The following is a 26,810-nucleotide window of genomic DNA, read 5'->3' on the forward strand; positions in this document are numbered from 1 at the left end:
CACTTGATCATTTCCTGTTAGGTTCACTCCCTTTGGGACACCTGGCATTGGTAATAATTGGAGATATACCAATCTCCTAGAACTGGAAGGGACCTCAAAAGGTCATTGAGTCCAGCCCCCTGCCTTCACTAGCAGGACCAATTTTTGCCCTAGATCCCTAAGTGGCCCCCTCAAGGATTGAACTCACAACGCTGGGTTTAGTAGACCAATGCTCAAACCACTGAGCTATCCCTTGGTAGACAGGATACTGGCCTGGATGAATCTTTGGCCTGACCAAGTATGGCTGTTCTTATGTTCTAGGGTAGCCTAATTGAAATCAATGGGAGTTTGGCCATAGAATTCAGTAGGCCAAGATTTCATCCTAATATCTAGTTATAAATGTATTTCTTCTGCACTGTTTGAATTTTTGCCTGCAAATCAAAAGCTTGTTTCAATTTTCTCTATTTGATTATTTTTTTAGATATGAATCATCTATTTCTAAATATGGTTTATCTGAAAGATTGCAAAATACCATGCCCTTTCAATCTCAACCCAAATGCTGGAACAGCAGGAACAGGTGCTATGGAGCAGCTAAGTACTTCCCTTCCTGGCCAGAAAAATAATATTGCCTGTGTGGTAAAATACAGATGATAGCAGTTTAGGACTTTGCAGGGTAAGCCTTCTTAAATTACATAGAACTTAATTATAACACAGTGGAAGTTCTGTACTGACATTATAATTGGCAAATATTACCTTCAAATAGAACCTAAAATCAGATTCTTTTTTCTTCTAAAACAATACATTGGGGGGTGGGGTGTATACGGTATGGTTAAAACTGAATCAACATGTTGAGCCTTGGATTAAGTTTTCATGGAGGTTGTGTATTAAATACAGCACAATCATGGCAGACACAAAGTTTTAATTTTTGTGTGAGAGGAAGCGGAAACTTGCCTTCTATATACTATATTTTAGTGACTACCTTAGGTTCAAGTACTCAGTCACAATGATTCATATAACTAGATCCCTGCAAATCTGTGTATATCCGCTTTATATCTGCGAACCATGTTTGCAGATCATGGATCAGTTACAGATACAAATTTGCATATACAAATCCATGCAGGGCTCTACACATAACCCAAACAATTTACATTTCAGTAAGCTGAAATTGAGCAATAATAAAGAAATTTTCTTTAAACAAAGAACAACTAGGGGCTGGATTTACAAAGAGGACCTAAATGCTGCAACACCCAACTTTTAAATGCTTAGCCTCCCCAGGTTGAATCCACTAACCCTGAGTTAGGCACCCAACCTCTTTATATAATGCAGGGGGAGACTTGTGTGACAACGAACAAAATTCACAAAAGCCAGCATGTTGAGCCGCCTAAGCTAGCCAATAGCAGATGTCAAAAAGAGGAGTGCATCTAAATCCAGGCGAGAGTGAGAGACTTATCTCCATTTGGGGTTCACAGCCATGAATGCTCCTGGAGGCAGGCACCAAAGCAAGAAAGGTGACCGCTTATGCCTAACTCCACACCAAACAGCTGGAGGAGTCACCTCCCACTCCCTGGGGATGAGGGAAACCCCGGTTCAATTCCCTCCTCTGCTGGAGGAAGAAAATGGATTTGAACATGGGTCTCCCTCTCTCTCAGGGGAGTGCTCTAACCACTGGAACATTCTGATGCTGTTCCACTGCATATTAAATATGCAAGAGACATTGAAGGAACCTCACATCAGAATAGCTCACAGAACACTAGGTAGGACACTTATTTGATAAGTAGGAGACCCTGATCAAATCCCTTATCAGGCAAAGCAGGGGGTGGGGGGATTGAACCAGCTGCTCCTATATGCTGGGTGAGCACCCTAACCGTGTGGGGGAGGGGTGATGTAAAGTCCTCCCCTGCTGTCTTCTGTGGAGTTAGGTGCGCTCTGAACCTAACCCTATTGCATTAGGCCTGCAGGCATAGGAGGTGGGGCAATGCCTAGTTTGAGGGTCCTTCAGGGCTTGGGTGAGAGAGAGGTGTCCCAGCATCTGCCTGAGGCAGAATCTTAGGCAGGGAGGGGACTTTTACAACAAAAATTTAGGTGTGTGGGGAATTTAGGCACCTCCACAGTTGGGTGGCAGCTGAGCAGGGGTATTGCGAATGCCAGTGGTGCCTAATGGTTGTCAAGCACACATGCAGGGATGTTTTACATTAGCTGGTGACTGCTGGATTGTTGAAATATCTCTATGGGCAACATTTAATTAGTACTGCCTTTTAAAATCAAAATAACATGAACATCTTTAGAACTGTTACGCTGATATTTTGTTTAAGCAATTGTTTGTCATGTATTGATCGACATTGTGGATCTAATTTTGAAGCCAATAACCTTAGATTAATAAGATCTCAATTTTGTGTAAGTAGAGAATTTGAATCTGTATTATTCTGAAGTATTTTCTGGTTGATTATAAATAATTATTAAAGGTATACAAGCTGTTTTGGTAAGTTCATGGTACTAAAGCTGCTTTCCTTAATGTGGCACTCTCTCGGCGTGGTCAGGACTGTAAGTCACCTTGTTACCCTCTACCTAAGTGAGAGAGAGACTTGCAAGTGTTAAATTGGCATAGCTGCCTGTTACCTTAGTCTGTTAGCTACCCAAACAATCTGCTCAGCTCTGCCAGCCTTTACTCTGATTCGTAGGTAATGTTTGGTTTACCCCAGCACCTCAGAAGTGTCTCCCTATAGTGTCCAGCCCATCAGTGGCCACGAATACTAATTACCAAGTCTGCTGCCTCCAAAGAGACACTGTACACCCCCACTTGCTTGAGTCAACTGAGGATGCACATTTAATATCACAGCACTGAGACGAATTTATAATAAAAAGAGAATGTTTATTAACAAAGAACAGAGATTCAAAGATGTAATGAACAAGGATAAAAAGAACAGATTACAAGTAAAACAAAAAGAACACACTTCTACAAGACTAGAACAAAAGATTAACGTACTCAAGTTATCTAAAGCAGTTTCTCACCTAAAACCTTTTCTGCAGAGCTTGCTAGTTTTCAGTCATACCAGGATCCAGCCTTTCATTATTGCTCTACATACTATGAGGGGTTTCCTCAGTAAATGGATAACAAAGGGGTTCTTTTTCCTTCCTCTTATAGCCCAGTAACTTTTAAAATGTATCCTTTTGAAGTGCACCCCCAGATAACACTCTCTGCCCTGTTGTTTGTTCTCTGGTGTGCTGGCACCATGTTGAGTTCACATTCCCTTGTCAACCTGTTTTTCCTGTTGACTCTACATGCAAATAGAGCTTCCTTTCTATCAGCTTCACCATGCTGAATTTACATTTGAGACACAAGGTGCTGAGGTAACTTCTTTTATTGGACCAATTTCTGTTGGTGAAAGAGACAAGCTTCCATGCTACACAGAGCCCTTCTTCAGGTCTGGGAAACGTACTTGGAGTGTCACAGCTAAATACAAGGTGGAACAAATTATTCAGCATAAGTAGCTAACACACATTCTGAGACACCGTTCAAGGTGAAGTGGCCAGTTAACCCCTCTGCAGTCATAAGACAAAGAAGGTGGCTTAGTGGGTTACAGATTGTTATAAGTAGTCATAAATACGGTATCTTTATTAGGATCATGGGTTTGGTTTTTTTTAGCATTTAGCAGTTATGAATTTAAGTGCCCGGACTCATCTTTGGAAATTGTTGTGCAGGTTTCCTTTGAAGATGAAGACTGAGAGGTCAGACGTGGAGTGATGGTTTTGTGAGAAGTCCATGGGGCATACAGTGTTTTTGTCCTTTATCATTTTTCTGAGTTCATTCAAAAGTATAGTGATTGTCTGGTTTACCCACATAGTTGTTACTGGAACATTTAGTGCATGGATGAGGTACAGTGGTACACCGCATGTGGAGATAGGCATGTGTAGGACCCATGGATTCTGACAGGTGTGTTGGGGGGTGGGGAGTAATTGGTCATCATTATAGTTGAGATATACCTGCAGGTTTTGCATCTGTTGTTACAATAGTGCCTGGTGCCTCTGATTTGGTGTGTCCTGGTCTGTGGTGATGAACTTGATGAGGTTGTGGGGTTGTTTGAAGACCAGAAAAAGTGTGTGTGGTTTTCTTTCAGGATGTGGTCCCCGTTGAGTGTGTGGTCAGAGGGATTTTGTTTTTCCTGTATTGAAGTGGGTTCTTTTGGGGTTTTTGGGTTACATGATGTAATCTACTTCTCTGGTGGAAAGGCTTTGTTTGAAGGTAGTTTTAAGTATGTTAAGGTGTGTATCCTGGACTTATTCCTCAGACCATATTCTGTGGTATCTGAATGCCTGGCTGTAGATAACAAATTTTTTGGTATGTGTGGGGTGGTTACTTGGACTGTAAAACTAGGTATTGTGAACTGTGGGTTTTTTGTATATAATTGTCTGCAGGGTTCCACTGTTGAAGCATGGGGTCCAGGAAGTTGATCCTGGTCCATGAGTGTTCTAAAGAGATTTTGATGGATGGGTGGTGATTGTTGAAATTGTAGTAGAAATCTATGAGGGAGATTAGATCATCTGTCCAGAGGTTGAAAATATTACATTTACATTTGACAGAGATAACTACCTTCCCTCCTGTCTGGAAGAAAACTTGTTTCTTCCTTTCGTTACAGACTTTAAAACTTAGTATCAGCAGATATACATAATTCCTCACATAGTGTTAATACAAACATTGCATGATAATATAAATCATCAGTGTGCCACTGACTTCCATTTGATACCTCACAAGATGCTTTTTGGAAATACTATGAAAGCAATACGTTAGGTGTAGTGAGTTGGTCATGTTGCTGACAGAACTATGAACCCTTCGCCAGTTGACATTGAGAAGCTCTTAGGGTCACACTTGGGTCTTTTCCCATCTTGAGTAAAATGCTATATTTGCTTGTAACCATCTCTTCTCTTCTCTTAATCTTCAGCAGGAATTCAGAAATAGTCAACAAATTTCTTTCTTTTTCTGGCAGGCACTCTCTCTTATAGGTCAATGGGGCAAAGTGCACTCAGCTGCTCTTGTCCACGGCTTGAGCGTGGTGCAGCAATTTTATACAATATCCTAGAAAGCAAAAGAAAAATATTAGTATATACTTAACTTGGGGCCAGAGGCAAAGTCCACTGAAGTCAATACATTGACTTTAATGGCACCTGGATCAGGCCCTTGATGAATCTTACTGGTAGAGGCTTAAGTTTTAAATGGATCGAATGCCAGGGATTTAAAAGAAAATATATTATTATGGATTTGAGACTTTGTATGCAATTTTTTTTCTGACCACAAGGGAAGGCAAAGGAAAGTGCACTTTTGCTAAGGCAACTGAGGTGGTCTTTTAATGTCTAGTGAGCATGTTATTAGCAAACTGTAGTTCTTCCCTGAGTTCAGATTCATATTACATGTTGCTTATACTGATTATTTTTAACATATAATTTATTACTTAGTTGGGTCCCATCCAAAGCACTGACACAGGAAAAAATATTAGCCTCATTAGTATATCATTAGGAATACTCTAACAAAAACAGGCCTCAGACTTTGTGGTGCTGCAGCTGAATCAGAATCATTGGGTTAGAAGGGATCCCTAGTGAGTCATGTAGTCTGTCCCCTACATGGTGGAAGAATTGATTTCACCATTTCAAAATCATCCCTAAGAGATGAGTGTCTAGTCCAACCTTGAGTGTGGCTAATGTAGATTCTTCATTCCTAATTATTTTTACGAATGTGCTTTAGCTTTAATAAATTCTATAAATCTGATATTCTGAGATTAGTGAAATGTTATTTTTAATCAGTTGACTAGGCAACCATGACAACAAAATTATATTTGACATAAATATAGGGTGGAAGTGGGGAAAGCAATTGACTATTTGACAGTGATTTTGATCTTTGAACATTTTTAAGTTTATAACTAAAACAAAATGTTGTATTTGACTACCTATATTTAGCTTTTATTTATGTTGGCAGTGAGATAGCTAAAGTATTTGCATTCTCAGGGTTTTATTGGTACCTGAGCAGCTGTCCAAAGCACTAAATCTAAAAATAAAAGGAACTATTTAGATTCAGTACGTGGATGGAGGTTGCCTTTAAAGAATGCAGTTCAAATTGAAAATAGTTGTTTGTTACCTTTTGGTAACTCTAAAGAGGCACTCTAGAAATGAGGGCATTGAACCAGCTGCAGAGTTTGAAGCCTGACCTGCTGTCTTTTTTTGAATCTTATGTAACTCTCAAATGAGACATAAGGAAGAGGCTCAAGAGTGTATAGAGTTAAATCAGGGTTTAATTTGTGTTACCATGGCAATTACCAGCTTATCTTAAAGATGAGCTGCAGTACTAAAATCAACACTGAGGCTACTCCAGAGGTAACTGCTAGATGTCCCCACTAACCAGGTCAGGTAAGTGGGAGGTTAGGTGTGGAGGGAGGCATTTGGCACATAAATAATGTAAATTAACCTCCTCAGAAATTCTATTTAGTCTCTGAAGTTCCCTTGCTCTTTTGGGTTTGCTAGCAATATCCCAGCATGGATCTGTTTGGGGGTGTGGTACTGGTAGCACTGGAAGATCAGCAGTCTTTCACAGAGGCTAACCCGATGGGCTTTAGTGCCCTTTCAGAACCTGTGGTTAAAACGCAATTACTCCTGCAGCTGAGTTGAGCACCAGTTCCCTTTGCCTGTGGCTGACGCCCACTGTTAGCAATGGGTAACAGTAGACAAAGCCTAAAGGATGTCGATGCTAGTTCTAGTTTTATCTCAAATCAGAGTTGGAGGGACACAAACTTTCAAGCGTGTAAGTAAAAATCTTTGGTAAGTTAAAGGCTGTGAGGATACAATTTAGTAATAGGATAATTTGGTACTGAACTTGTTGGGGCCAAGGAGGCAGAATTTCACTGGACAGTTTAACAAACCAGTTTAGTCATTCTGTGACTCCTATCTTCAGCAAGATCTCTGAAGCCATTGATTCTATTGACTATTGTTTTTAAAATCTCACCCCTTTCTCCTACTCATTAGCCAGGCCAAACTCCCTTTATTAAGACTCAATTACTCTGAACCAGATCCTGTGGCACAAAGCCAGCTTAGCTGATTACCAGAAGAGCTCTCTACTCTCCCAGTATAAGGAAATTTTCAGATAGCATGGAGCCACAACAGTGGTTTCTATGCCACCCTTTCTCCCTGTTACCAATGTATGGTTGGAGAAAGGTGAGTAGTTGGGACATCCTGGCAATTGACTGACTGTTGTTACAGCCCTGAGTAACGTTGGTCATCAGTGCAGTCTTCACACAACTCTAGTCCATAGGCATGGGAACTAGGGATGCGGGGGGTGCTGTCCCATTCTGGGGCTTGGGTCCCGGCTGCCGACGCTGCTCCCCAGCTGCTGGGCCTGCGGTTCCATGTCGGGGCCCCGCTCCTGGGCGCCCATGCCCAGAACTCCCCGGCCCTGCACCTAGGCTCGGATCCTGGCTGCTGGCCCCAGCTGGGGGGGAGGGCATGGACAGGGGTAAGGGGGCTGGCTTTCAGCACCCCACTGTTAAAAGGGTTCCAGCACCACTGCTCTAATCCATGCTGGGTAGGGGCCCAGTACCCAGCCAGTTGGAAAATGGGTTACACATGCAGCACTATTGTAACACTGCCCTCCTCCACCATTGCTGAGCTGCGTGAGTACTCCTTGGCCACAGCTCAGGATCTGGCCCTTAGTTTTCTTCCTCACACCATTTCTGCCTCATACAAATTGGAGGATGAGGTCTTGAGAGACTAAGGTGCTTAGAGCTTCCTGAAATCAATGGAAACTCAGAGCACTCAGCAACCTGTAGGATCAGTTCTAGTTTGGGAATGATGAATCTAGATGGCTTGAGCTGTGAAAGAGGAACAGCTAAATGCTGCCTTCTGTCCAAGAGTAGCCATCTTTCCTGATCATTCATTAGAAGAATAAAGACAAGAAAGTCACAGAATAACCCTAAGATCACACTGTCTTGACTGTTTTTCAGCCACTAGCATAAATCCATTGCACAAGAATGCATTCATGGTTTTAGACACTGCACTGACTTCATTTGTTGTACATTTCCAAATGACAGCACATCCATGTAGACTTCATACACTACCTGTCAGCACTCCTTGCTTTTCATTCATTTTCTGCAGCAGGGATTGAACAACAGAGTTGCTCTCCTTCCTGAAACAGGTGTAAGATTAGAAAGTCAGGCCAGCTCTGCAATTGTGCTTCCGTTTTTTCTTGCCAAAATCTAGTCTTCCATTGATGTGTATGCTGTTTAAATCAATATTTTATACTCAATTTTGAATTTTCCAGCTTTCAGGCACAAAGCAGTGTAATGAATAACAGCAGATGAAGATTAGATGAGAATTATTGCCAATCACACTGCTGGCAAATTTTCTTAGGCTAGCTAAAAATATCCACATGGGGGAGTACCCTGCCCATGCAAATGAAGCTCTTTCGTCTCACTGTATCCCATGACAATATGGTATCTACAATAGATCGGGTACCCAGAGGAGTCATACAGGATGTAATTAGAGCCCTTCCAGAAGATTTGAAAATACACTTAATTTAACCCTATTGCATATGATTTGACTAATATATGGGAAAATATGCTGCTAACTCAATTCTAACTCGTTAGTTTGATCTGGGCATTTACATTCTGAATAAATTAACTTCACAGATTGTCAATGTGTTAAACTGCCATTACAGTGGTTTGAGCATTGGCCTGCTAAACCCAGGGTTGTGAGTTCAATCCGTGAGGGGGCCATGTAGGGATCTGGGGCAAAAATCTGTCTGGGGCTTGGTCCTGCCTTGAGCAGGGGGTTGGACTGGATGACCTCCTGAGGTCCCTTCCAACCCTGATATTCTATGATTCAGTTATAACATAACATCATACACATGTCTGTCTGGTAAATTAATTCACAGCTGCCTCTTTAGAAAAGGAGTTGAAATCCCCAGAGGAGTAAACGGAGTTAGCAAACTGGATAGACCAGCCCTGTGTTCTTTCTAACCTAGCAGCACAAAAAGGGGGAAGCGCTGAATGCCTTATTTTTATTCTTTCAAGATATTTCTTGACTTTACTCTTTCTCCTAGAAAATCAACCAGACAAATGTCATCTGATCACTCATTTTAAATGTGCACTGTGCCTTCTGACTTAGCATTTCAGATCACTATGAAAAGAACCATTTCCTCCCCAATAGTTAGATATCTATCAGCAAAACAACAGAAGATATTCATTTCATCCTTAAATGTGAAGATATTGGTGCAGTGAATAACTGATTCAAAGCTCAAGACTGCCTATTAACTAATGTCATACAAAGGAAACAAAATATTTTAAATAGAGCCTCTCCGTAGTCAAGCAGTAACAGAAATCACTTTTGGAGAAGTACAGACTGACAGAAGCTTCATAAAATACCAAGGGAACTACTTCACTTTAACTTTCTCCCCCTCCCCAAAGTTAGTAAAGACCTGAATAGATGAATGTTGGATAATTAGCCAGCAAAAGTGCTAGATCTGGAGAGGAAGGATGGTGCAGTGGTTAGGGCACTATCCTGGGACCTGAGTTCAATTCCCTGCTCCACCAAAGGCTTTGGCTATATACACACACACTACAGCTTATGTCAGTATAAGTTATGTCGCTCGGGGTGTGAATAAGCCACCCCCCTGAACAACGTAAGTTACGCTGACTTAAGTGCCCGTGGGGACAGAGCTATGTTAGCAGAAGAGCTTCTCCCGCCTACATAGCTGGAGTAATTAAGTCAATGGGAGCTCACTCCCATCAGCGTAGAGTGTCTGTACTAGCAGCACTACAGTGGTGCAGCTGCACTGCTATAAGCTCTGTAGTGTAGTGTAACTATAGTCTTCCTCAATGTGGAGGAGGGTGTACACAACTTCTCGCCCCCCCCCCTCCCAGTTAGAAATCTCATCAACTGGATTATAACCCAGAAATAAATTTATTAACTATAACAGGAGCATTTTAAGTAGTTAGGAGGTAGCAGACAGAACAAGGCAGATTACTAAAAAATAAATCAGAGCACGCAAACTAAGCTTAAGTTAAAGAAGCTAGTTACATGTAAGTTCTCACACTAAACGTGGTTCTAATAATCTTCTTCACAGGCCAGACGCCCTTCCAGCCTGGTTCCAGTTCTTTCTCCCAGTTCAGTCTTAGTTGTTTTCCACAGTTATCTTGGGTGGGGAAGCAGGGGAGACCTGACAACCTGGATTACCTCACTCCCAACCCTTAAATAGGATTTGCATAAGGTGGGAGTTCTTTGTTTCGTAGTTTGACCCCCCCCCATTAATTTCTCGTGGAAAAGTACAGAATTCAAGATGGGTTCCAGTATCAGGTGACATGGTCACATGCCTCTGTAGCCATTCTTCACAAGCTGACCCACAGGTTCACAGGAAGACTAAGCTCTTTTACAGTCCATTGTCTCTTGCTGATGGGCCATCAGCACTATCAGGGTTTTTCACTGTTGTACCTTATGTGTCAGCAGTAGCTGTCACCCAAAGTAGCATAGTTGAAATACAGATACATAGTCAATATTCCTAATTTCAGATACAGAAATGATACGTGCATACAAATGGGATAATCATATTCAGTAAATTAAAACCTTTCCAATGATACCTTACAAGAGTTATCTTGCATAAAGTATATCTTAGTTGTGTCATATTCCTGCCACAAGCATATTTTCATAAAGAATAGGGAGTATAATGCCACAGTAATGTCCGAGCTACTGTAATGGTTAGGTTTGTGGCACTGAAGTAAAAATCTGTCATGGAGCCAGCTAGCACATGCAGGGCACAACTGCACTACAGACAGAATTGTGTGCTAGGCGGATGGAAAAACATAGGACTGCAACTATGTTGAGAAACAATATTATACTGCCTATTACACTTCCCACCATAGTTATAACGTAGATGCTCCTATAACTCTAAGTGCATATGAGATAGTTCATAGACACTGCAAACACTATTTTTCATGCTACACTCAGTTTCAAACTAGATTCAATGAATCAGTTTAAAATACTTGTTTTAAACATAGTTCCAGGTTGAACAGTCTAAACCTAATTTAGTTGGCCAGTCTGGATGGGTTAGTTATCAGTTTTATAACCAGTATTCTTAACCAAGCTTTAAACTTTGGTCTAACTTTAAACCATTAAGGGACCATTGCCCTACCCTGATTTCTACACTAGCCAGCCCAACTGACCTTTCCTTCAGCATCTCATTGAGTGATTCTCCTCCTCTCCCTTTTTCTCTTTTGGTGTTCTCCATTCATGCTCTCTATACCTCATTGATGCTATCTATCATCTTCATACCAAAGAACCCAATTCTACTTCTCTCCTTCCCCTGCAACCACTTCTGCCCATTCGTGCATCTCTTCTTGGATATCCCACTGCCACTTATAAATCTCTCTCTATAACTGAGTTGCTTCATAATCCCACTTCCTCCAGGTATCCACTCTTCAGGGCTGGCCTTACCATGAGGCAAACTGAGGCAGCTGCCTCAGGTGCCAGACGGGGGGTGGGGTACACCACTAGGACCCAGAGTGTAGAAAATTGTGTCTGCTGCTGGTACATATGTATTCTCTCTGCTCTAGATGCACACAGGTGGTGGAGTGCTGTGCTGGAGAAAGGAGGGCACAAGAGATAACAGGCAGGCAGGAGAAAAGGTGAGAGGGAATAACAGAAAGCAGCAGGAGCCGCAGGGAGAGAGAGGAGGAGGAGCCTCTTATGTACCTCTCTAGCACCCCCAGGAGCCTCTACTGATTAACACCAGCTTCTCAGGGAGCTTCCTGTTTCCTGCTGCTTCCCTGAACCCACTTGAGGAGAACAGGCAGTCAACTGAAGTAGTAGGAGCCAGTTAAGGCCCTTAAGATGCTGATATCTTCCCTCACTCAGGCCCTGCTACCAGCCTGCTTATCTGTCCCCTTCAAGTGAGTGTTGAGAGCCATTATAGCTGGCATAGAACAGCAGTCATGAGAGAAAGAAGAAAACGCCCCTCTGGGGCAACATTCAGAAAAAGAAAGCAAGCAAAGGAAGTTTTTCTATCTACGCAGGAAGGAGCTCTCCTGAGATACATAGACACAAATGTTCACGTGAGCCTTTCAGCCTCAGTGAGGATGTGAGTGGTGAGAAGATGCCTGATCTTCCAGTTAGTCAGAGTGCAGGTGACCTGGCAGCTAGTGCAGCATCCATATCTCCATCTCAAATGGATGTAACCATGCACATTCCTGAAGAAAAGTGTAGATCAGAGAAGAGTGTGGTGGAGGCACAAGAAACAGCTGCTGCTGAGTTTAGTTCCTTAAGTCTAGATGATCCAGGACTGTGAACCCACTTGAGCAGTAGCCTGAGGGACTTACTTGTACTGCATGGGCCACAGCAAGTGAAAAACTTCATGTTCCCCAAAGACAATGAAAATAGAAGTTTCCATCCAACACACTATTGGCGTGAAATCCCCAATGGTGACAAAGTGGAGAGGCCATGGCTTATATACTCAAAAAAACAGAAGGTTGCAACAAAAACAGTATGCAAACTCTTCCAGTCTGATGTTCCAGCCACATTGGGTTCTACACGAACAAAGGACTGGAAAAATCTGGCTAGAAATCTGGCATGCCATGAGAAGGCAGCAAATCACCAGAGAGCATTCCATAGGTGGAAAGAGCTTGAGATGAGACTAAGGTTAAAGGCCACCATAGATGATCAGCATCAAGAGAAGATTGCATCAGAGTCTCTTTACTGGCAAAATTTCTAAAAAGGCTCATTGTCATTGTGAGAATACTTGCTACCGAAAACCTAGCACTGAATGGCACTTCAGATCAGCTGTATGTGCCAAACAATGGAAACTTCCTTAAAATTGTGGAGCTGATGGCTGAATTTGATGCTGTACTCCAGGAGCATATAAGCAGAGTCACCACCCAAAAAATGTACACACACCCTTACCTTGGAAAATCCCATCAGAGACCCCAAACAACAATTCAAAATTGAATTCTTTAACCAGGTGCTAGATTGTGCAATACAGTCAGTTGAAAAAAGTTTCATGCAGCTCAAGGAACACAGCAGTATATTTGGGATGTTGTATGATATTCCATAACTCCTCACTACACCTGAGGAAGACCTACACCAGCAATGCAGGGCACTAGAGATACATGATGACATGCGCGATATTGATGCGAGTGATTTAGGTGATGAACTGAAAGCCCTTTCAGGATATATTTCAGCTTTTGTTGCTCTGTACATACTTCGAACACTTCCTGTAACAGTTGCCAGTGGAGAACACAGCTTCTCCAAGCTGAAGTTGTTAAAAAAAACCACATCTACACTCCACAATGACACAGGAGAGGTTGGTTGGCCTTGAAACCGTCTCAATAGAGCATGAGCTGGCCCAGACTGTGGACCTTCAGGAAGCAGTTCATATCTTTGCAACCAAGAAGGCATGGAAAGCACCACTTTGATTATTCAAACAGATGAAAATGCCAGTGTTTACTATGCAGACAAGAAAAGTTACATTTGCTGTTCAGGCGTTTGAATGTTAAGTGTTACTTAAAATTTTTGAACATCCATAATCTTTCCTACCACCCCTCATATGCCTCCCAATCTTTTCTCGTTCTTGCTCCCTTCATTTCCTCTTCCTCCCAGTTTTCATGTGATCTTGAACCACTCCCCAACTTCTTGTCTGCCAAGCACTTCCTGTTTTTGCCTTCAGAGATTCATACATTTTAAGACCAGAAGGGAACATTATGACCATCTAGTGTGACCTTCTGCCTAATGCTGCTAAAGGTTTCTAAAACATCCTTTGAGCACACAGGAAAGAATATTTAAAAAAATCTTTTGTCAAGATGGTATTTAATTGATTGTATATTGTATATCCATGGTATACTAATTTTTTTATCTGTCTGTTTTCTCCTCTTGGGATCTCAGGAACATTACGTGTTCATCCATAAATCACATTCTCTCCTCTTCTCTTCTGTCACATTCCAGTAAGCATTCCACCTTTTGGCCTCATACTTAGGCATGGTAGCTTTCTCTAAAGCCTCTTCAGTGCTGCCTCTCTGCATCGTTGAGATACTTCTCTGGAAAACCAAAAGGAAACAAACAATATAGTCATTTTCAGAATAACCATAAAGGCACATCTGTGCTATAAAATAACCAGTACTCTCCCAATACACTATCCTGTAAAATTGCTATATATTTTTTTACTCTCCCTCATATTTTCAGAGACTACAGTATTGCCAACCCCAAGCTTTCAAAAATCATGTATCAGGCCCAAAAAACCCAGGAGACTAGCTGAAAAATCTTGACATTTAAAAAAAGTAATAAATGTTGGCTTCTTTTTATTTGCCTTCTTTCAGAGCCTCTAGAGTGTTCTCTCCTCACATTTTCCAACTTCTCTCTGGAACCACAAGTGCTAGATGCTTACTTTTTAAACAAACGAAAGCTGAGATTCTCACACAAACCCCTGATTCTGGCAGCTGGGGCTCTAGGGAAAAAACACCAAATATCTTTAGACTCATGATAAAATCACAAGAGCTGGCAACACTCAAGCCATGAAATTTGAGTCATGGTTTTTCTTTCATGTACAATAGTGTAAACTAGGAGTAACTCCTGTGAAGTAAACAAGTTACACTTGTTTACTTCACAGGAGTTACTCCTGTGAAGTAAACAAGTTACACTTGTGTAAATGGGAGGAGAATCAGGTCCTCAGCCTTTAAGATAAATCACAAGATACACAATACAAAGGTAAAAAGTATAAGAAAGAAAAACTCACTTTTCTTTCAATTTGGAACTTTCCTTCATTCCTTCTTTCAGCTGGTGCTTCATTTAATTCCTTTCATGCTTCAGATGTCTATTTTCTTCTATGATGATTTCTCTCACCATAGTTATTCTGTCTACCTTCATCTTACTTTCAAAGTAATTCTTTTCCACTTGTGCGAAGAGCAGTCACATTGCTTTTAACTACAATGGCAAAGAAAGCTCCCTTTTGTCATCTCTAAAATTCCAGATGGGGGTTTGATGGCAGGTTATGGAGAAGAAATTTAGTTGTCAGTCACAAGTGCTGTTAAATTTTTTTTTTACAAATAATAAAAACTAAAACAAAACAAAGAAAAAACCCTTTAAGTGTCATAAGAATGGCCATACTGAGTCAGACTAATAGTTCATCTAGCCCAGTATCCTGTCTTCAGACAGTGGCCAGATCCAGATGCTTCAAAAGGGAATGAACAGAACAAGGCAATTTTGAGTGATCCAGTCATCCCTGTCATCCAGTCCTAGCTTCTGGCAGTCAGAGGTTTAGAGACACTCAGAGCATGGGGTTGTGTCCCTGACTACCATGGTAAATAGCCATTGATGGACCTGTCCTCCAGGAACTTATCTAATTCTTTTTTTAACACAGTTATATGTTAGGCCTTCACAATATCCCACAGGTTGACTGTGTGTTGCATGAAGAAGTATTTCCTTGTGTTTGTTTTAAACCTGCTGCCCATTAATTTCATTGGGTGACCCCTAGTTCTCGTGTTATGTGAAGGGGCAAACAACACTTTTTCTCCACACCGTTCATGATTTTATAGACCTCAATCATATTCCCCCTTAGCTGTCTCTTTTCTAAACTGAACAGTTCCAGTTTTTTAAATCTCTCCTCCACATGGAAGATGGTCCATATCCCTAAACATTTTTGTTACCCTTCTCTGTACCTTTTCCAATTCTAATACACCCTTTTTTAAACGGGGCAACCAGAATTGCAAATGGTATTCAAGGTGTGGGCATACCGTGGATTTATATGATTGCATTATGATATTATCTATCTTTTAATCTATACCTTTCCTAATGGTTCCTAACAATTAACTTTTTTGGGTTGCTGCTGTACATTGAGTGGATGTTTTCAGAGAACTATTCACGACTCCAAGATCTCTTTCTTGAGCAGTAACAGCTAATTTTGACCCCCATCATTTTGTATGTATAACGGATTATTTTTTCAGCGTGAATCACTTTGCACTGATCAACACTGAATTTCACGTGCCATTTTGTGGCTTACCCTTAACACCTTTCCCAGACCTGAAGAACTCTGCGTAGCTCAAAAGCTTCTCTCTCTCACCAACAGAAGTTGGTTCAATAAAAGATATTACCGCACCCACCTGGTCTCTCTAATTGTGTTGCCCAGTCACCCAGTTTTGTGAGATCTCTTTGTAGTCAGCTTTGCACTTAACTATCTTGAGTAATTCTGTATCATCTGCAAATTTTGCCACTTCACTGTTCATCCCCTTTTCCAGATCATTTATGAATCTGTTGAACAGTGCACATCCCAGTACACGTCCCTTGGGGAATGCTGCTATTTACCAGAGGCAACATGTAACTCTTGATTGGGAGGACGGGGGGAGGGACGCACAATTTAAAGCTTCTGGGGGTGCACATAGCCACCCCACGCATCACTTCTGGGCCCTTCCCATGCTCCCTATGCCTCCCAAACCCACTCCAAGCCAGCATCACCTTGTCCCCTCTCCTCTCACAGCTCCTTCCCCACTTACTTCTCCCATCGCCTCTCGCTGTGGGCACAGCGTGGGCCTTAACGGGCTCCAGCTACCTACTGCCTAGCAGTGGTAGCATGTATGGATATAACAGGGGCTTGTCCAAACCAAATCTGTTGTGGTTCTCATTCAACCATTAACACGTGCAATATTTGATCCTGGGATAGTAGGTTTCCCTGATAACCTGTGTAATAGGTCAGCTGCCGTCAGCATTCACCATTCTCTGAAACAAAGTATCCTTGATGTAAGACTTGTACCCTTCTCTTCAGCTGCAGCGTTTCATCTTTTAAATATCGTTCTCACCTCCTTTTGCGCTCAACATTGCTGCTCCTGGGCTTGAACTTCTGCAAGGTATTTCTCTGCCTCCGCTTGGGTCAGCAAAGCCTCCGCAGTGAGTCAGGAACAGAGTTGCCTTCTGCTGAGAAGCATGTAATTTCTGCTTCAGCTGCAAGGGATCCCAAAGGTGATATGAACAGTTCTACAACCAGGACTCAGAAACAACTGAAAAACCTGAAGAGAAAACATCCCAGAGACAATTGTTTGAGCGAGGTGCCTTTTCAAGGGAACTCCAGAGGAAGCATCTCAACTGAAAGATTTGGCTGCAACAGGTTTTCATGCCATGCCTAGGGTGACCAGAAGTCCCGATTTGATAGGGACAGTCCCAATTTTTGGGTCTCTCTCTTATAGAGGCTCCTATTACCCCCCACCCTGTCCCGATTTTTCACATTTGCTGTCTGGTCACCCTAGCCATGCCCCACATTCAGCCACTTGGCAACTGGAGTTCCACAGATACAACCCAGAATCCTTTGCACCAATTCTCTTTGCAGTGCTTCAAAAGGAAGTGTCAGGTCTGCAGATCTTCAAAGAAGGAAACAATATACTGGTTTATGGCAGTCTTAAAAATTTCTCACGCAGTCACTTACCTGGGCAAATTACAATCATTTTAGGACCAGTAAAATATATTTTTCTCATTATAATCATCAAGTTAAAGGGTGCATGCTTAGGAAACTAGATACCTTAGAAACACAGCAAGTAGGTAAATATATTAGATTTATTGTATATGTCTGCACTGTTATCTTTTCAGGACAATGTTGCAAAGCTGGTTTGGTTGGTCTTAGTATCTGGGAACCTAATGTAAATCACTGTGCAAATTTGCTTCAGTAGAATTCCAGAAATATCCTGAAATGGGAGTCAGTTTATTACCCCCTGGTTCTTCTACAAGGGTTGGTTTTGCACTGAGGTGGATTGTTGATCTCCACAGTGCTACAGTGGAAACATACAGGATGTAATCAATTTCCCAAAATGTGCAGCTACAAATATGAGATTACTGTATTTTTCATTCTCATATTAGGCTCCAATTTGACTGTTCAATGGAGCCTTGAAGAGAGACTGGCCACAATCTGTTGTAAAAAACCACCCTTTTATTTGCTACATTTATGCATATTGTCACATTGTATTTTCCCAGAAAATTTTTTAGACCATCTCCATCTAGAAATCACAAGCTGCCTCTTTAGAAATGTATCCAAAGGAGGACACTAGAACAACCACCACATGACCAGGTTTTTCCAAGCAAATAGGATGAACACTAGCCTTCTCCTGCTCCTAGCCTGGAAACTCTTCTAGCTCTTACATAGTCCTCTTCTCTGATAGGCAAGTGCCTAGAACATATTCCAAGTGCTTTTAATTTACAAAATAATCTTGGGTCAGATTCTCTCCTGTGGTGAGGTCTACTTAGCACTGGAGAGGTGGGACAGCCTGTAAAGGGGCCAGCTATACAGTTCGATTCTCTGCCCTGTTCAACTCCAACCACAGCAGGTATTAAAGCAGTCTAAGCACCGCTGTAATCTACATCAGATGGCAGAGATCCTCAAGGAACCATCCAGAGTAACTCACTCTGGCCCCACTTCCTCCAACCCTCTGCATCAGGACTGGAAAGAGGTGGCTTAGGAGCTGGCTATGCTGGCTTTACAGCAATTGAAAGCTCCTCCACAATGTCAGGGAAAATTCTCTGCTGGCCAGATACAACCGGTCCTCGCTTACAGACAGCTCCCCAACCTGAAGCAAATACTCACCAGCAACCAAACACCGTACAACAAAAACACTAACCCAGGAAGCTATCCTTGCAACAAACCCCACTGCCAACTCTGTCCACATATCTAGTCAAGTGACACCATAATAGGACCTAATCACATCAGCCATGCCCTCAGGGGCTCATTCACCTGCACATCTACCAATGTGATATATGCCATCATGTGCCAGCAATGCCCCTCTGCCACGTACATTGGCCAAACCGGACAGTCTCTATGCAAAAGAATAAACGGACACAAATCTGACATCAGGAATCATAACATTCAAAAACCAGTAGGAGTGACAGACGTTAAGGTGGCAATTTTGCAACAGAAAAGCTTCAAAAACAGACTCCTCAAGAAGCTGCTGAACTTTAATTAATATGCAAACTAGATACCATTAAACTTAGGTTTGAACAGCGACTAGGAATGGCTTGGTCATTACACTAATTGAAGCTATTTCCCAGTGTTAAAGTATCCTCACGCCTTCCTGTCAACTGTCCGAAATGGGCCATCTTGATTATCACTTCTAAAGTTTTTCTCCCCTACTGATAATAGCGTCTCTTAATTAATTAGCCTCTTACAGTTGGTATGGGTACTTCCACCTTTTCATGTTCTCTGTATGTATAAATATCTTCTTACTGTATGTTCCATTCTATACATCCGATGAAGTGGGCTGTAGCCCACGAAAGCTTATGCTCAGATAAATTTGTTATATAGTCTCTAAGGTGCCACAAGTACTCCTGTTCTTTTTGCTGATATAGACTAACACGGCTGCTACTCTGAAACCAGACAATATCTTATCCCTTTGCATTCACACACGGGAGTCGGACCAGCGAGAGAGAGTTTCCAGACCCATATGTTTTCAATCAAATCCCAAATTACAAACCACTAAAAGCGAACGAACTGCAAAACAAGACAGTGATATTTGTACCAGTGGAGACAGATGTCAAAGTTAGACTCAGGACTCACAGTTTGTCAGACCACTCTGTTTTATTAGCACAGTGCTCTGCTAATAACACCCAGATAATATGAGCACCATGCAAGACACAAACTATCTTATTTATACAGATAAAAGGGTGAGAACTTAACAAGATAACAAAGGAAGCAGAATCAGATAAGTTTACCTGGGCTAGGCATGCATATCTTATTTCCTTACTAACTATTACCCATCTTCTGTTAATGTTTCGCCATTAGCACCATTGTTTATGCCTAATGTTTCTTTTCCTGGCACCTGTATTTCAACATTTCTTATTTCTGCTTAAAGGTACATACAACATTTCTTTAATCCATTCTTATTTTTACAATATAATTCATTCTACTTTCACACAGACAACATGAGAGAGTTCACCTACATTTGCTCCAGGAACCTCTGTGCATTCCCTGTGTCTATGTCAGTGGTTTGTAGGTGAAGCAGTTGACTCAGAGAAATGACTAAAACCACATTTTCTTTTTCTTGTAAGACAAAATCTCTGCCATGCCCGTGGCAAGATGGCAAAGTATTAACTAGGTTGTTTGGACCCTGAGGATGGCATATGCAGCCCCTTGAGTGCAGGGGAGACTTGTTGCAATGCTGATTTTATTTCAAAGCTGCTTTCAAGTTTGGAAAACATGCCTTTCAAAAGGAAAAGGGATTAACTAATTGATGAGAGGGCTTAGTGCTGAAATGAACCCTGAAGACAAGCAACACATGTTTAATTCACTAAATTGAAAAAACCCAGTACATCTGGAAATGAATTTGAGGCTTATAAAAAAAGTACCATTTATTTTTTTGAAAGGTGACTTATTTCAAATAAACTATGAAGATTTGAATTTAAATGAATTATTGCCTCCTCATCACTTCCCTTTTCAGTGATGTCATTTAGGCCTTGATCCTGCTGTTAAGAGTTAACGTAAAGATTTGCACAAAGGAAGCCATTTGCAGAGTGCACATCAAAAAATTGTATTGATCCTACAAAACCCAAGAACTATGCTGTATATTCTTGGGCACCACCTACTAGCACCTCATCTATTAAATATTTACATATATGCAGACATCTCTTGTAACCCCTGTAATGTCTAGTAGTGGATCAGGATTGGAGGGATTACTGCTGCTGATTGGCTAAGAATTGTGCACAATGCTAGCCTATGCTAATACGTCCTGTTATTTTTGTAATTTCACCCCCATGCTTTGGTTTAGTTCATTCACATGTTACATCTTGTCTTTAGACAACAAGTTCTTTGGGGCAGGGACTGATATTTGCTGTGTGTGGCTATAGTGCCTCATACAATGGCATACTGCTTTGGTTGGGGCAATGTAAATATTAAACAAATTATTATTATAATTATGATTAATCTAAGACCTGACTATGCACCCTTACTCATGTTGAGCAGTAGTTATCCATGGGGGTAGTCCCACTGCTCACAAATCACGGTTACCAGCATGAGTAAATATTACTCAGCAGAGTAAGGGTTACAGAACTCAGTTCTTCATCTGCACAATATTTCAGTTTCTTTGTTTGTTAATTTATTTGAGGCCTCCAGCATACATGGTCACACAATTACACAGCATATCAGCTAAAACTACTTGGTTTTTTAAACAAACTATGTACCCTTTCAAATTCTTGCCTATTCAGCCCTAGATCTGGTCATGACAAACCTGCATTTGTCTAATAATTGTTTATGCACGGGCTTTTTAAATAACCTTCCTATATTATTTTCCCTTGTTTCTCCCTACACCTTTTCTGCCCAAGTTAGGCAGCAGTCCTGAAGGATAGCATGCTGCCAAAATGTTCAATCTGATCCTTCCTGACATCACTAGTCATATAATATTAATCACTAAAGTTCACAGTGGGGACCTCTATGTAATCAAAGAAGGTGGGTGTATTTTTTTTTAAACATAAGAAAGAAGTTCCCTTTCTTTGCCTCTGAAAAAGATGATTCTGAATTTTACAGCAATCAATATTTATTCTATGGTGAAACCTAAAATTGGAGTCCAGCTCAACAGTAAAGGTAGGTAACCCTTAGTATTTAGGGTGTAATTCTTTGTAACAAAATCCTGGGTTGCAACATAACTTGTGTTAGTATCTGCCACCTAGACTGTTGCATTTGTTTCCTCTGTTGAAATCTGTTTGTTTTACCCCTTCTGTCCTTTGGATTAGAGCTGTGCCAAATCAGGAACCTAAAATCTGAACCTCAGGGATGTGAGGATTTATATTTGAAGTCTGGGAGGCAACTCTCCCTGACCTAGAGGCTTAGATCCCAAACTGAAATTAACCTATTGTCTGGTTTGCATAGGGCAGAAATCTCATGAAAAGAGTTGTTTCATCTGAGGCAAATGCCACTAGTAGAAGGTTGATTTTCTTTTTTGGTGGTTCGGGTTCTGTAGTTTCCGCATCAGCGTGTTGCTCTTTTAAGACTTCTGAAAGCTTGCTCCACACCTCATCCTCTGAGATTTTGGACGGCACTTCTGATTCTTAGACTTTGGGTTGAGTGCTGTAGCTATCTTTAGAAATCTCACATTGGTACCTTCTTTGCGTTTTGTTAAATCTGCAGCAAAAGTGTTCTAACATGAAAAACATGAGCTGAGTCATCATTTGAGACTGCTATAACATGAAATTTATGGCAGAATGCAGGTAAAATAGAGCCAGGGACATACAATTATCCCCCAAGGAGTTGTCACAAATGTTAAATTTTTTTAATGAGCATCATCAGCATGGAAGCATGTCCTCTGAAATGGTGGCTGAAGCATGAAGGGGCATACAAATGTTTAGCATATCTGGCATGTAGATACCTTGCAATGCTGGCTATAAAAGTCCCATGCAAACGCCTGTTCTCACTTTCTGGTGACATTGTAAATAAGCAGTGGTGTAGCCAGGTTTTCAGTGTAGGGGGAGCAAACATAAAAAAGGTGCCATCCCTTGGCTCCTCCTCTGGCCACCCCCCCCAACTGCACCCCACCGCCGTTCAGATTCCATCCTGTGCCGCCGCCTGTTCCCGGCCTGCTCCCAGTGCTGGGCGTGCTCCACACGGGGCTCGCCAGCCAGGCGGCCTTAAAAGGCACAGGGGCCCTTTCGCCTCCTCCCGCCCGCCGCGGGGCGGGGAGCACTTGGCCATTGAGCCCTGAGCTGAGGAGCTGGCCCCCTCTCTCCGGCCACGTCTGCCGCTCCCACATGGCTCCTCCGGCTGTGCTGCTGCCAGAGCCGGTCGGCAGGCGCCGCTTCCGCCCCACAGCTCATCCAGCTGTGCTGCTTCCGCACCTGCCGCCCTGAGGGAAAGCAGCTGCTTCCACTGAACCCCGCTAGCTACGCTACTGGTGGCAGCATTATCTCCCATAAACAAACTTGTTTCTCTTAGCAATTGGCTGAACGAGAAGTAGGGCAGAGTGGACTTGTAGGCTCTAAAGTTTTTGGAATTGTTTTGTTTTTGAGTGCAATTATATAACCAAAAAAATCTACATTTGTAAGTTGCACTTTCACAATAAAGAGATTGCACTACAGTACTTGTATGAGGTGAATTGAAAAATAGTTTATAATTTTTACAGTGCAAATATTTAATAAAAATATTATGAAGTGAGCACTTAGTATTCTGTTATAACTGAAATCAATATATTTGAAAATGTAGAAAATCATAAATATTTAATACATTTCAATTAGTATTCTATTAAAAGTGAGATTAATTGCAATTAATTTTTTTAGTTAATTGTGTGAGTTTATTGTGATTAGTCAACAACCCTAGTACAAATCTATCTTAGCTCTGATGTACACAAGCTCATCCACATGGGTTTCCACAAAGCTGAGCCAGCAGTGAATTTGGCTCCACAACTATAAAGCACTCTCCTCAAAAGAAGGGTTGATTATATGTAGGCTTGGAAGAATTAGATTTTTTATCAGTAAATATCAATTTCCACACACACACAACCTATTTTAAATACTAATAACCTAAGTTTACACAGACAAAGAAAGAAAAATGCTGCTTGAGTACTTAAATCAAACTAAGTATATTCACTCTGTACATTTTGGAATGTGATGTTGAAAATTAGTAACTTCTTGAATCTCAACATCTACTGTTCTTAAATGATTATCTGCCTCCCCTATAATTTCCCACAAGGGTGAAAATTTAAAATTTATAAAAATTGGAAAAGCTTATAACCCATAATTTTGTGCAACTGAAAATTTAAATTCAATAAAAATGAAAAAATGCTTAAATAGAAACATTGATATTACCTGTCAACATTATAACATTATAATAAAAATTTAATTCTGCCAAGCCTAGTTGCATGTTGGTAAGTCGCAAGTAGTTATTTAAGGGACTAGCTAGTCAGAGGTCTTGTCTAGCCTGAGACATTATATTGTGCTAGAATATGACCGAGTTATGGTTACTGACATGTTAAATAGAACGGACTACCTACACAGAGTGATAAGTTGCATTTAACATTGGGTTGCAACAACTCCTCAGGGTTGCATCTAATGTAACCTAATTGCCTTGTGAAGAGAAGCCCAGTGGAAGGAGTTGAGAAAGGTTGAGACATGGGATTTATTTTTTTAAACCTCATTAATGTTACAATTAAGTAAACATTTTCTGCATTTCCTTTCCCTTCAGTTTATGGGTACGTCTACACTACGGGACTATTCCAAATTTGCATAAACCGGTTTTGTAAAACAGATTTTATAAAATCGATTGCGCGCGGCCACACTAAGCACATTAATTCGGTGGTGTGCGTCCGCGGTCCGAGGCTAGCGTCGGCTTCTGGAGCATTGCACTGTGGGTAGCTATTCCCTAGCTATCCCATAGTTCCCACAGCCTCCCCCGCCGCCCCTTGGAACTTCCGGGTTGAGATCCCAGTGCCTGATGGGGCAAAAATCATTGTCGCAGGTGGTTCTGGGTAAATGTCGTTAGTCACTCCTTCCTCTGGGAAAGCAACGGCAGACAAGCATTTCGCGCCTTTTTCCCCTGGATTGCCCTGGCAGATGCCATAGCATGGCAATCATGGAGCTTGTTTTGCCTTTTGTGACTCTCACCGTATGTGTACTAGATGCCGCTCACAGAGGCGATTCAGCAGCGCTACACAGAAGCATGCTTTTGCATGACAGCAGAGATGGTTACCAGCCATATTGCACCACCCAAACCCTTCCATAAATTGGAACTAAGATGATCATGGCTACCAGTCCTTTTGTACCATTTGCTGCTGTCATAAGTGCCCCTGGCTGCTCTTAGCCAGGGGCGCAAAAGCCAAAATTGGGAATGACTCCCTGAGTCAATCCCTCCTTTTTGGTATCTAAAAATAGAATCAGTCCTGCCTAGAATATAGGCAAGTGTACTAGATAACCACTGTATCATAGAACCAGAGAGCACAGCTGCTCTGTGTCAGATCCTGCAGAAATTATGATCTGTATGCTATTCACAGGGGGTGCTCCTGTAACAACACCACCTGTTCATTCCGTTCTTACCCCAGCCTTCCTGGGCTACCATACCATTGTCCCCCCACTTGTGTGATGAAGTAATAAAGAATGCAGGAATAAGACATGGTGACTTGTTAGTGAGAAATGAGTGGAAGGCAGCCTCCAGCTGCTATGATAGTCCAGACAGGACATTAAGCAGTGTGTAGGAGAGAAGCCCAGCATCCCTCTGCTAGTCCAGGGGCAACTGAATCTTTTCTTTACACATGAAGGGTGGGGGCTGATGGAGCTCAGCCCCCTGTTGCTATGATGACGATGGTTACCAGCCATATTGCACCATCCACCACCAGAAAAAATTAGGGCCAGGCGCCCTTGATCGACCTGACGGATGCTAGTCAGCATGGTTACTGCCCCATGTGCCAATAGGCTGATGACGAGGACGGTTACCAGTCCTTTTGTACCATCAGCCACCCATGGCAGGGGGGGAGTGATGATGTTGGTGTTGACGGCTGCAGCATCGTGTCTATCTGCAGCATTCAGTAAAGATAGGGTGACATGTAAAAGAGTCAGAGGATTGGTTTTCCCTTTTGCTTCTGGGTGTGTGTGTGGGGGGTGAGTAGATTGCCAAGCTATGCCCTGACCCACCGCGGACACTATGTTTGACCCTAGAAGCATTTGGAGCTCAGCCAAGAATGCAAATACTTTTTGGAGGCTGCAGGAACTGTGGGATAGCTTCAGTCCTCCAGTCCATGAGCGTCCATTTGATTCTTTGGCTTTCCGTTACGCTTGTCACGCTGCAGTGCGCTGAGTCCCTGCTATGGCGTCTGTCTGGAGATTTTTAAAAAAGGATTCTGAATTTCATCTTCTGTAACGGAGCACTGATAGAACGGATTTGCCTGCCCTTACAGCGATCACATCCGCATGGTCCGTGCTGGAGCTCTTTTTTTATTTTGATTTCGGACTGCATCGCCACCCGTGCTGATCGGAGCTCCACGCTGGGCAAACAGGAAATATTCAAAAGTTCGCGGGGCTTTTCCTGTCTACCTGACCACTGCATCCAAGTTCAGATTGCGGTCCAGAGCGGTCACTGGTGCACTGTGGGATAGCTCCCGGAGGCCAATGCCGTCGATCAGCGTCCACACTAACCCTAATCCGATATGTTAATACCGATACTAGGTTAGGGAGGAGTACAGAAACCGGTTTAAAGAGCCATTAAAATCGATATAAGGTGCCTCCTAGTGTGGAGGGTTGTGGCGTTAAATCGGTTTTACGCTCCTAAAACCGGTTTAAACGCCTAGTGTAGAGCAGGCTTATGACTGCTAAGTTCTTAACATGCAGGTAGCTGCTTTCTCTTTCATTCCAACCTCTTCTGGTGCCAATCTCCTCTGCTCCTGGTCCCTACCCCAAAAATATTTAAGATTTTAAGTATATTTACCTTAAACTGCTACTTCTCAAACTTTTTCCTGCTGTGCACCATTTCTCAAGACAGAGATCTTCTCTTGGACTTCTATTTCTCAGCCACTGTACCTATTCCAAATCAAGACCTTCCCTGCAGCAACTATTGTCTTCGGTTATATCATAATAAAATATTAGGAAAGTGATAGGGGAGACGATGTGAGGACTGACTATTTGGGTATGTTCCCTCTATTTTGTATCCATAGTTTTTATTTCTTTTCTCTCATGCTGGAGGAACTTACATGTTCATATCAATTTTTTTCTTGCTGAATACAGCTCCAGTACTCTTTCCAGGCAACTTTGGAGTTTAGTGCTGGTTTTCCATGTGTTTGCTACTGCATCGCTGTAAAACAGGTGAGAGATGACAAAGGCATGAATAACTGAGACCAGTGTCTTAGTCCACCAGACTAAGATGGTAGAATGTTACTTGG

At 42.0% G+C, this 26,810-nt stretch overlaps 1 long non-coding RNA gene across 2 annotated transcripts; it reads right to left on the reverse strand.

The window, feature by feature from the left end:
- Nucleotides 1-13,489: 13,489 nt before the first annotated feature.
- LOC120405425 lies at nucleotides 13,490-16,984 on the reverse strand. Of its 2 annotated transcripts, none has more exons than XR_005598566.1 (3): nucleotides 16,785-16,984; nucleotides 14,729-14,916; nucleotides 13,490-14,033 (listed from the first exon to the last, which is right to left on the reverse strand). It is a non-coding gene; the product is annotated as an uncharacterized LOC120405425 (long non-coding RNA). The 2 variants fall into 2 exon arrangements; XR_005598567.1 differs by having other exon boundaries at nucleotides 14,729-14,950.
- Between the last annotated feature and the right edge of the window lie 9,826 nt (nucleotides 16,985-26,810).

Source organism: Mauremys reevesii, linkage group 4 (assembly GCF_016161935.1).
Source record: "Mauremys reevesii isolate NIE-2019 linkage group 4, ASM1616193v1, whole genome shotgun sequence".
NCBI lineage: Eukaryota > Metazoa > Chordata > Testudines > Geoemydidae > Mauremys > Mauremys reevesii.